General features: G+C 47.6%; 2 long non-coding RNA genes across 3 annotated transcripts; one reads left to right on the top strand and one right to left on the bottom strand.

The window, feature by feature from the left end:
• Window positions 1-1,333: 1,333 nt before the first annotated feature.
• On the top strand, window positions 1,334-4,922 carry LOC149120743 (uncharacterized). Of its 2 annotated transcripts, XR_016224557.1 has the most exons (4): window positions 1,334-1,452; window positions 2,200-2,271; window positions 3,138-3,229; window positions 4,535-4,922. It is a non-coding gene; the product is annotated as an uncharacterized LOC149120743 (long non-coding RNA). The 2 variants fall into 2 exon arrangements; XR_016224556.1 differs by having other exon boundaries at window positions 2,200-3,229.
• Window positions 4,923-5,956: 1,034 nt separating this feature from the next.
• Window positions 5,957-7,849, bottom strand: LOC149120744 (uncharacterized). The gene is made up of 3 exons (XR_016225472.1): window positions 7,683-7,849; window positions 6,530-6,698; window positions 5,957-6,137 (listed from the first exon to the last, which is right to left on the bottom strand). It is a non-coding gene; the product is annotated as an uncharacterized LOC149120744 (long non-coding RNA).
• Between the last annotated feature and the right edge of the window lie 3,246 nt (window positions 7,850-11,095).

The following is an 11,095-nucleotide window of genomic DNA, read 5'->3' on the forward strand; positions in this document are numbered from 1 at the left end:
ACCACCATCCCATGTTGGAATCCAGCTCTCGGCTAATGCACCTGGGGAAGTAAATGGCCCACCTGCTTGGGCCCCTGCTGACTAGCTGAGAGACCAGGATGACTTGCAGATTCCATCTTTGGCCTGGACCAACACCAGCCATTGTAGCCACTTGGGGAATGAACCAGCAGATGGCAAATGTTCTCTCCTCTCCCACCGAAAACTCAGCCTTTCAAGTAAATGAGCAAATAAAAATCCTTTGAAAACAATAAGGAGGGGGCCTGTGGAGCAGTGGGTTAAGCCATGTGCAGTGCCAGCATCCCATAGGAGCACTTTCACCCCATTGCAAGGTACAAGGTCCTAGCACCCAGCTTCAGCCTGGCCTAGCCCTGCACTTTGAGGTCACCCGGAGAATAAACCAGTGATAGCAGCTTCAGTCCTCTGTAACATGAACTTCCCATTACTCTGAACAAATGGCTTATTTTCTCTGCAAGGCTCTGGAAACTGGTCTGGGTCGCGGTCCAGAAAACTAAATCAGCACAATCCTACAAGATCCAGGTCACCAGGAAGAACAAGTAGAGACTTATCTCTAAAAACAGAAAAAGTTTGAGACCGTTCTCAAAGACTTATTTTAATCAGGGGCAGCCTCGCATGCTGTTCAAGCAGTCACTGCATTTTGCAGGGTTGATGAGGGCACTCGTTCCCCTCAGCAACTTCAGATGTGTTTCTTTCTCGTACAATTCTTCCTATTCTACCTGCTATTTTGACTTCAAGTGGCTCAGACTGTCACGTTTGAATCAGGGAGGCAACACATTTTCAACCAAAGCCATTGATGAGTTCTTCTATAAAAATCTCTTCTATAAATTCCCAAGTACAGTGAAGCCCTCAGGAATGACCCTAGGAACGCTGAGGGGCCCCATCCCTCAGGGTTTCCCAGGTCTCAGGTTCGGGGCCAGGGTGCTTTCCCATGGACCTCAGATGGACTAAGCAGGAAGGCCGTGGCGATTTCTGGAAGGATGGACCCGTGTGGAGGAGCTGCCATCCCAGGAGCCAGGCACTTGTCCTAAGAGCGGGAGGCTTGGCTTCAGCTGCAGCACAGGGAGCAGCCCAGTGCCCAGGGTGCAGTGAGTGGACGGAAGCTCTGTGCTTCTCAACACCGTCAGGGCCGTTTCCCAGGGCACTAGGGACAGGAGGGATGGCCACGGAGACGCCAGGAGCACGCGCAAGGGCGGCAGGAGAGCCTCCAGCAGGTTCCCAGACCGCTCACGGCCTCGCCAGTCCTCATGACTTCACGCTACCTTCGGGCTTGCTCACCACCAGTGCGCATGCCTATGTGCAGGGCCGGACATTGGCGTGCTCCAGTTACCTTCCAACATCTCCCAGCACGCCTTGCGGGCGTTCCAGCCCTGAGGAACTGGGTGCCAAAAGACTGTGTCGCCAATGGCGGCGTCGTCAGGGTCAGCTACTTGCAAGGTAATGGCTGCCCAGACACGCATGGCCCCGAGCTGTGTGGATGCCCGAGCTTGAGGGGCTCCGATACCACAGGGGCCCTGCAGCGGCTTCCACAGGTGCTTCTCTCACACTGACCAGAGCAGAGGCCCGGAAGACTCCCTCAGGTTTAGAAAACCCTCTTGTGGGTGTGCAGGTAGCGCGGGTTGTTGAAAGGGAGTGCCGTTCTCAGCTGCGCCTGTAGGACTGAGGAATCCTCTGAACATGAGGAAACATGCACAGGATTCGTGTTCCGTTCGAACGCACAGGTCGCTGATGTGTGCGACCTGCCTCATTTTAATAACAAGCTTTGGATCCTAGAGGGGTGTGATGTCACGTTTCCCTTAGCAGCCTAGGTTGCAGTAAATACAAGATTTTCGCAAAAATCGATGAAAGCACTGCGTGAGATTCAGCTGTGTGCATGAATTATAGGCTGCTGTGTGTGTGTATCTTTTTTAAAAAGGGAATTGGGCTGAAGTGATATAAAAATCAAAACACCTGTAAACTTAGCAATACATTTATTGATAATAAACCATAGTTTTATAATCACTTTCAATAACAAAATGTAGTGTTCCTTACAATTGAGGCTACTCTGTGGCTTACTTGTGATCAAAGAATAGAAATGCATGTGGAATTTATCATGTGTCTCTCATTATTTACATACTTTACATAATGTATTTAATCTTCTCAGTAACTCTGATCCTGGGTGTATTGTGGATGTCTCCTTTACAGATGAGCTGAGATACTTTATCACAGTGGAAGTCAGTGTCCAATCACATTCAGAAAGTGTGCAGTTTCAATCAGGTCAGTGTTCAATCAACTTCACAAAGTGTGCAGTTTCCTTTTCTAATACCTGGAAACCATTCATAGCATGTGAGCATGCACTGTGGAGGGATTTGAATGAATTCACCAATAAAACCAAACTCCTTCAGGAAAGACAGTTTTTCCCAGTGAGTCAAAGCCAAGAATTTCCCACTAAAACTCTTCCTCAACAATGCAAGGATCCGGAGAGGGTACTTTTAAAAAATAGACCTTTAACAACCACATATGGGCCCTTTGACAGCTAGCTACACAAGGGCTAGTCTTTTCTTCACACAGACAGGTGGATTTCACAGCTTTCTAGTGACAGTAGAGGCTCATATAACTGAACATGTGTTCAGTAAGTTTCTCACATAATGAGATCCAATTTACAAAAGCCTGTTCAGGACAGTTTCCTAAGTCCCATTTCAAGCAGCTCCATCTCACACCATTAAATAGGTGGTGTCAAGTGATGATCCCCAGTATTGTGTTAGGCTCCACCCTTTGATCCTGTATCACAGCATTGAGTCTCAAAGCAGACCTGCTCCCTGATGCTTCCCCCACCTAAGGCTCTCAGTCACTTCCAAGTCCTGAAGACCTGAGGCCATCTTCTCTGACCCAGAGTCAGGGTGGGGGTGGGAGTCTTGTAGGCAGCCTTTAGACACATCAAGGCCAGTCTTGGCAGGTGGAGTTCCTAGGAGAAGAAAGTCACATCCTCCCATCCTGAAGAAGGATGATAATCAAGAACGCTCTGGGAAAATTAGCTGTGCCATCAGAGGCCCCAAAAAGTTGCTTACGTATGTTGTTATCTTTGTGCTTCCATTTGTTTTGTTGTGCTGGTTATGCTGGCCCACACAAGTTCTCCCTTTCAGTCACTGTCATCAGAGGAGGAAGAGACCAGAAGATCTTCACAGAGGACACTCCTTGTGACCTGGGGACCCTGCCTCTCAGACTCCTTTAAGACGTGAGTGTTCTGACAAGCAGCTGTAGACTTCCCTGGATTGGATGCGGGAGGGGTTCTGGACCTGGCACTGTCCTGTTTCTTGGGGCCGATTCTCTGTGTCATGTCTGGAACATGACTGGACACTCGAGGTTGGAAGATTGGGCAGTTCTGGCCTGAGCTTGAGCAATGTGAGTTAGATGGAGGCTGAGGGTCAGAAATTGGCTTCAGGACTAGCGTCCTTGTGGACCCTTTGGATGCCCGAGAGTGTGCAGGTCCACTTGTACTGGAGAGAGGTTGAGAAACGAAGAGTCTTGGCTTCTTGGGGTGATTCTGGCTTGTCTGCATGGTGTCCTGGACAGACCTCTTGCCTGGAGCCTGGGTGCTGAGTTTGGAGTTCTGGACACAATTTTTTGTGACTGGCTGTGGAGGCAACTTTGAATCCACCTCCGCAACTTTGATCTGCGCCTGTGGATTAGACCTGTGACCCAGGGTAGGTGTCTTCCTGGCAGGTTGAAGAGTGTCACGAGAGGAAACATCAGGCCCTTTGGCTGTTAGCTTGGCACTGCCAGCTGGGCCTGGGGTGAATTTCTTTAGAACATGGTGAGGGGAGTCAGCAAAGTTGACCCCAGATCCTTGGGCTGGGCTGTCAGTGCTCAGCTGAGGTGTTTTGTTTGGAGCCTCAGTAGTGCAGCGTGATCTATAAGGTGTCTCACTAGGCAGTGGACATGGCAGTGCAGAGCCGAGGGGCGACTTCCTCTTGGATGTTTGCACAGGCAACGGTCTAGTAGGATGCTGTGGCAAGAAAGTTCACATTAGACCCCTCAGATGGATGAAGAACTCACATAGTCAACCATGCAAAAATGGAAAATCAGCATGTTAGTAACAAAAAAGGATATTGATTACTAATATAAATTGGAAGAGAAAGTAGCACATACAGGTAGCACATACAAGATTGCAACTAAATCAGGACCACAAAAGGGGACGAGGCAGCCAATATAAAGAGACAGTACATGTGAAATTAAATTTCACAGAACTAAATAATGAAATCATCCAGTCACATCTTCAGAGATTGTCTACTCAGGTTAATGAGGGGAAAAGAACACGACATCAGTCTGATTCTTGTGTGTGGCAGATAGGACAAGCCTATCATTACCTTGTCTGTTGTTAAGATCAAGGGAGTGGCTGGCACTGTGGAATGTGGTGCTGGGGTGAGAAGGGCTGACCAGATTCTGGTTTTCGATCCATGTGTTGCACAGAGTGTTGTGAAATTTAAATAGGAAGCGAATTCTACGAAGCTGTATCTGACTTTGAAAATGTTTCCTACAGGTTTTAAAGGTTGATTGCATGTTGGTAGATTGCTGATGGAGTACCATCATATTGTTAAGGGGCAGTTAAATGCAGAAGACAACTACCCTGTGATGAGCTTTGAAAACTCTCTTGGGCCAGTGCTGTGGCATAGTGGGTAAAGCCACCACGTGCAGTCCCAGCAAGCCATATGGGCACCGGTTCACATCCAGGCTGCTCCACTTCAGATGCAGCTCTCTCCTATGACCTGGAAAAGCAGTGGAAGATGGCCCAAGTCCTTGGGCCCCTGTACCCACCTGGGAGACAAGAAAGAACCCCCTGGCACCTGGCTTCAGATTGCACAGCTTGTGGTTGCAGCTATCTGGGGAGTGAACCAGTGGATGGAAGAACTCCCTCCCACACCTCTCTTTATCTCTGTACCTCTGCCCCTCTGTGACTCTGCCTTTCAAATAAATTTAAGAATCTTAAAAAGAACACACATGTCAACTACCTAATCCTTTCTTTATCCAATATGGAGAGTGTAAATGAGAAACATCTTTTGGAAAGGAAACATAGGATTAATAAAAGTGTAAAAGATGCCTTGGATGGATACAAGACAGCACATGATCAAATCATTCATGGATGCATCAACATGCCTCCACTAGCATTCACTGGCCAACTTGCAAATAGTGACATAAAAATTCAAATAAAGCAACTGGAACATGGGATACAGACAAATAAAACAGGATTCTGTGGGCCAGCCTTGGTTTTAATATGATTCCCACATAGAAGGGCATACAATGAAGCAAATAAAAGTACGCAGAGAAAAAATCACACTGCAGAAGCGGGAGTAGGACTCACCCTCAGATAGGCACATGGTTCTGTTGCTGCCTCAGAGTTCTTCGGCTCCTTCTGTGGCCTCCCCTGTGTTGCCTGTGGTCCAGCTTTCCTCTGCTGCCCTTCATGCCTGCAGAACAAATCCTGTTATCTGTCTGAGGTACCTTTCCTACCTGTCTCCAAGAGGGACAGCAAACCAAACCAAGAGCACTCCCAGGGCCCCATGCTAGCCCTTGTTTAGGAGTGAGGCAGGCACTGAAGCCCCTGTGAACTTGGCTCCAGCGGTTCAATTCTTGTCTGGGAAGCCCCTCCACCCCCAGGATGTGCTGCGTTCCCTAGTGTGACTTCAGTGTTGTGCACTTTCATTTAGTCTGTGGCTGTTCTGGCTGCCAGGAGCAGCATTCCAAGGTATTCCACAGCCCTTCCCTTTAGTGGTTCTTAGAATAGGATGAGCTCGGTGTGCACCCCTGGAAGGTCTGGAGCACTTGTCTGTTTCTCTGCAGTTGTCTGTCTATGCCTAGAGACAGCTCCAGGGAAAGAAGAGGGGACGGCACAATCTTCTTGGTAGCCAAAGCTCAGGGCTCAGACTGTGCCTGCAGAATCCTTACCTGTGAGTTCCTGCCTCTTGTCTCTCAGTCTTCCTCAAGGATTCTGCAGGCTGAAGTTCGTCAGGTTTCTTGGGTTTCAGGTTCTCCTTCTCCTGATTGCGACCCAAGGCCAGTAAGGGAACGGCCACACCCCAGGACTTCATGGGGCACCTCTTGCTTTTGGCCAAGTGCCCAAAGGCTCCACAGTTCTTGCATTTCACCTGTGGGTAGGGGAAGTGGTTATTACATGAGAGGGTACCAATCACAGGCAGTTTTCAAAGGTGGATATAAAGAAGATTAGGGAAATTCAATATTCTTTGGTGGGAGATCATAGACCCATGGATTTTTATTTGCCAAGAAACTCAAGATATTATGATCCTCCCAGAGCCAATTGAATCCAGGAATCCAAGGAGGTAGAACTTTCACATCTAAAGGAGATGATAGTGGCTGTTCCCCACAGGCTCTGAATGTGCCGATCAGCCAGGTAAAGAGAAGGCAAACCAGTCCGGCTTGGCTAAGGAGGAATAACTGAAAGATGGACACACAGATTCCCGTGTTTAAACCAACTCCTCATGGACTCCTTTGTTCTCGAAAGCCCCAAGGCTCCGCTTACCTTGCTGTACTCTCCATCTGGTGGGGAAGCCCTCTGGCACACCGATCTTCTCTGTGGCTTATTGTCCTTCAGGGGCCTTCGAGGCTGATGACATACTGAATGGCGTGCCATCTGATTCATAGCCTATGGCTTCTGATCAGGCTTGCTCTTTAATTGATCATTGGTTTTCCTAGTCCAAAGAAACAAATTTAAAAATTCAAAATGTATGACACAAGCCCCTCATACGTCTATTTCTCCCAGGAGAGATTGGAGGGACTTCCTGAGTACTAACCCGCATCCACCACATCTTGGATCTGTGATAGATGCCCCATTCTGACCTATTTTGTGAACTCGTTGTAGTGTTTACCTACTGCCAAAAAAGGACACTGCCCAAGAAAAGACCACTTAATTAAAAGGCTTCTAATAGATGGTGATAGTGAATTGGCAACCCTACACAAAAGTATTTTTGGTTCTGAGTGTTGGTCTAGCTTCTCTCTCCAGACTAAAAGCCCCAGCAAAGCCAACAGAAGGGTAGCCAACAACTGGTATTTCAGATCATAAAAACTCTCTATTTTCACAGAGTAACTTCTTACCCACAAAGCCGGCAGAATGCTCTGACCAAGCTTTGATATTTCACCTTGTCAAAACAAAATGAATTCTCTCAAGTTAACTGAGGGCAAAAGTAAGTTAGATGCTGGGTGACAGTGAGGCAAAGGGAGACAGTCACACGCACTATTCTTGGACATAGAATGAAAATCAACAAGTAAGTGCTTGACCTTTATACAATCCTTGCTTCTGAAAAGCTGAAGTTGACAAATTGATGCGGTCTGTGATCAACCAGTCAAACTGAACAGTTCCCAACAGGGCATGTGCATAAGCCAGTCAGAACTGAGCAAGCTGAAATCCTTCATTTGCATCAGGAGGACTCCATGAGACCCTGAGCAGGACATCTCCCTCAATAGGAGAATTCCTTCCTCTCTTGGGAGAGGTTCTTTGATCTCCAGTGAGGGCTGCATTGCCCTGGCTTGCAAATTCTGTGATTAACAAATCTTGTTAAATTTTTAAAGTCAAGTCCCTGTGAAGTGAGTGTCCTGCAGCCTTGTTCAGGCAGAAATGGAGGGCCCTTGGGGAATCAGGTCCTGGCCCCATGGCTCACTCCCCAAATTGGCCTTACCTGTCCTTTGGGTCATCTGGTCTTTGGGAAGTTGCTTGGGGCTGGTCCACCGTAAGCTGACATTTCCCTTGGGAGACACAGCGGGCTGTGGGATCCTCTCCAGGCTTCAGGGGAAATCGTAACATGGCCTCAACAGAGGCAACAACTACCCACTTCTCCACCATCAAATCGATCTGATAAAGAGAAAAAAGGCATCAAGATTCAACTTTCAGCCTGCAAGCAGGAAGTGACTTTGGGAAAAGAGAAGATAAACTCCCAGTCACTTGAGCATTTTCTTTTTCTTATACAGAAGGCTTTGTGTTTAAGTATGTGTAAGATTTATAATTTATTTGAAAGGCAGAGTTACAGAGAGACAGAGGCAGAGAGAGAGAAAGAGAAGCCTTGCATCCACTGATTCACTCCCCAAATGGCCACAATGGCTGGAGCTGGGCCGATTTGAAGCTGGGAGCCATGAGCTTCTTCTGGATCTCCCATGAGGTGCAAAGGGCCAAGGACCTGGGTGATCTGCTTTCCCAAGCCATAGCAGAGAGCTGTGTAGGGAAAGGAGCAGCCAGGAAGAAAGCGGCATCCATATGGGATGCCGGCATGCAGGCAGTGGAACGACCCACCTCACCACAGTGCCAGCCCTTTTCCTTTCTGTTTAAAATGTTTTGATTAGGCCAGCGCCGCAGCTCACTAGGCTAATCCTTCGCCTAGCGGCGCCGGCACACCGGGTTCTAGTCCCAGTCGGGGCACGGATTCTGTCCCGGTTGCCCCTCTTCCAGGGGAGCTCTCTGCTATGGCCAGGGAGTGCAGTGGAGGATGGCCCAGGTGCTTGGGCCCTGCACCCCATGGGAGACCAGGAAAAGCACCTGGCTCCTGGCTCCTGCCATCGGATCAGTGCGGTGCGCCGGCCACAGCGCGCCAGCCGGGGCGGCCATTGGAGGGTGAACCAACGGCAAAAGGAAGATCTTTATCTCTGTCTCTCTCTCTCACTGTCCACTCTGCCGGTCAAAAAATAAAAAATAAAAAAAATAAAATGTTTTGATTACCATGTTAGTATTTGTAAGCCTTTTAGGAGGAGCCGGTTTTGAGACACAGAGGTAATCCATATAGGCACCAGTTTGATTCCTAGCTGCTCCATCTCTGACCCTTCTCCTTGCTAGTCTGTTGTGGGAAAGCACCAAAAGATGCCTCAAGTATGTGGACCCCTGCCCCCACATGAGAGACCTGCATGAAGTTCCAGCCTCCTGGCTTCTGATGGCTTTTGCATCTATTTGAGCAGTGAACCAGCAGATGGAATCAACCAATCAGTCTCTGTGTGTGTGTGTGTGTGTATGTTTGTGTGTGTCGGTGTGTCCATCTCTCTGTAGCTCTGCATTTCAAACAAGTAAATCTCCAAGGAAAACCTTTGTGGGGCAACTGAAGTGTTTCAACACATGCTTACAGCAGTGAGCACCTTAAACTTTCGTTATTCCACAGCCAACAGTGAACTTGCTGGTGACCTCCAAATAGTACCAATGGGTGAAGGAACAGGGTCTTGCTTTGTTTCCATTCTCTTCATACTATTTGTTGACTCTTTTACTTAGAGTAGGGCTCACTCTCTGATCACTAAGTTTGCTGACAATAGATCACTGTAAAAAGCAAGAGTGGGTATCTGAGAGGGAGGGTAAGGGGGGAAGTGCCACTATGTTCCTAAATCTGTTAGATGAAATGCATGAAACTTTTGTAACTTCAATAAAGTTTCAAAAACAGAAAGTGGAGTGTGGGGGAAATGCTGGTGTGAGCTGAAGGGAAGTAAGATCCATAGCAATTGCATATGCCTGTGTTTCTCCTAACGTCCTTTGAAATTGGCCAGTGCAATGTACAGAGAGTTTTAAACACTGACTATTACAGCTGATCATGGGAGGAGTACCTGCCTCGGACTGACCCTCAGCTTTGATGCCATCTCATTCCATCTACTTCTCACTTGACCCAGTATCTCCCATACTCACATCTTGTTGTGGGATCCCCCATTGCTTTAACAGCTCCTTCCCCTGTTCCATGGAAAGAGTGTTGGGGTCCATTGTGGATGGTGCTGGCCAAGGGCATCTGCCTCCCTGGGGAAATAGAAACGGAAGCCACTGGATTCTTATGCCCTGAATTTCAACTAGCTTCTAACAAGGCACTGAGTACATTGAAAGAAAAGATAAGTGAATAACACTGTGTTTGGAAGCCCTCAGTCAAAGTGCAATGGCCCCTTTACTGCTCACTAGCCACCCCATCTAAATCAGAAAGTTAGGAGGAAATGTTGGCCTTCATCTAATAATGAACATTTCAGAAATATGGTTTGAATCAGGCTCTACCTTGGGAAGCATGAAGCAGTTAACTAATCCTTTCCTCAACTCATAACACCACCTTCCATGGATTGTCCCCACCCTCCTATTTTTCCCATTTCATACACCAAGGACCAAAACAATCATGGAAACTCACCTGTCGTCTTTCTCGAGCTCTGAGGTTGCTCAGGTGTGGGCACAGGGCAATTCTGCTGGAGACAGAAGCTTCCAGCATGACCAGTGAAGAGGTAGACTGAGGGGGAGGAGCCATGTCCTGCTGGGCTTTATACTGTCCCACAGCCCCAGGATGATCACGTGACACACCCTAATCCCCACAGCTCAATTACATTGAGAGGATTTTCACCCAGGCCTCTGATCTGGTTCACTACTTTATTGAATGCTACTCCTATATCACTTTTCATTTCAACGCATACGTGGGCATTTAAACAACACATTGTAGTTTGGTGTTTGCCGTCCCCAACATTTTTTAAAAATTTAGTATGTAACAGTGTGTTTTAGCACTATATGAAAGCTCCTAAAAATGTTCATGGGAAGGGCGGGTTTCCGAAGGAGTTGGTCTTGCCCAGCAAGTTAATCAGATTAAGCTGAAGCCATCTGCATCACTGGTATCCCATGTTGGAGTCTATGCTGCTCTGCTTCTGAGCAGCTCCCTGCTACTGTGCCTGGGAAAGTATTGGAGGAATGGCCCCGGTCAGCCACAGGAGAGACCCAGATGGAATTCGTGGCTTGTAGACATTTGGGGAGTGAACCAGTGGATGGAAGATCTTTCCCCCTCCCCCTCTCTCTTTCCTCACCCTCCCTTCCTCTTTCTCTCCTTCTCAGACTGTTGCTAATCCTTTCACAGAAATAAGCCACTCATGCAAAACTGGATTCAAAGTAAGACTTTCTGTTGCAGAAAAAAAAAATGTAATCCATTCATGCTTTCTCACACTGGGCATTATCAATAACCATTTGAAAGACTCCTCATGTGCATGGATTGGAAAATGATGGTAACTGACATAAACTTCTCTTGTAATTCAATTTTTCATGAACTCTTTGAAGTGTTCTCATTGTTTTAGAGAGAGGCTATGTGCTGACGCTAATTAGAAAATATTAGAG

The sequence above is a fragment of the Oryctolagus cuniculus genome, chromosome 18 (assembly GCF_051225735.1).
Source record: "Oryctolagus cuniculus isolate XC-2025 breed Fujian yellow rabbit chromosome 18, ASM5122573v1, whole genome shotgun sequence".
Lineage (NCBI taxonomy): Eukaryota > Metazoa > Chordata > Mammalia > Lagomorpha > Leporidae > Oryctolagus > Oryctolagus cuniculus.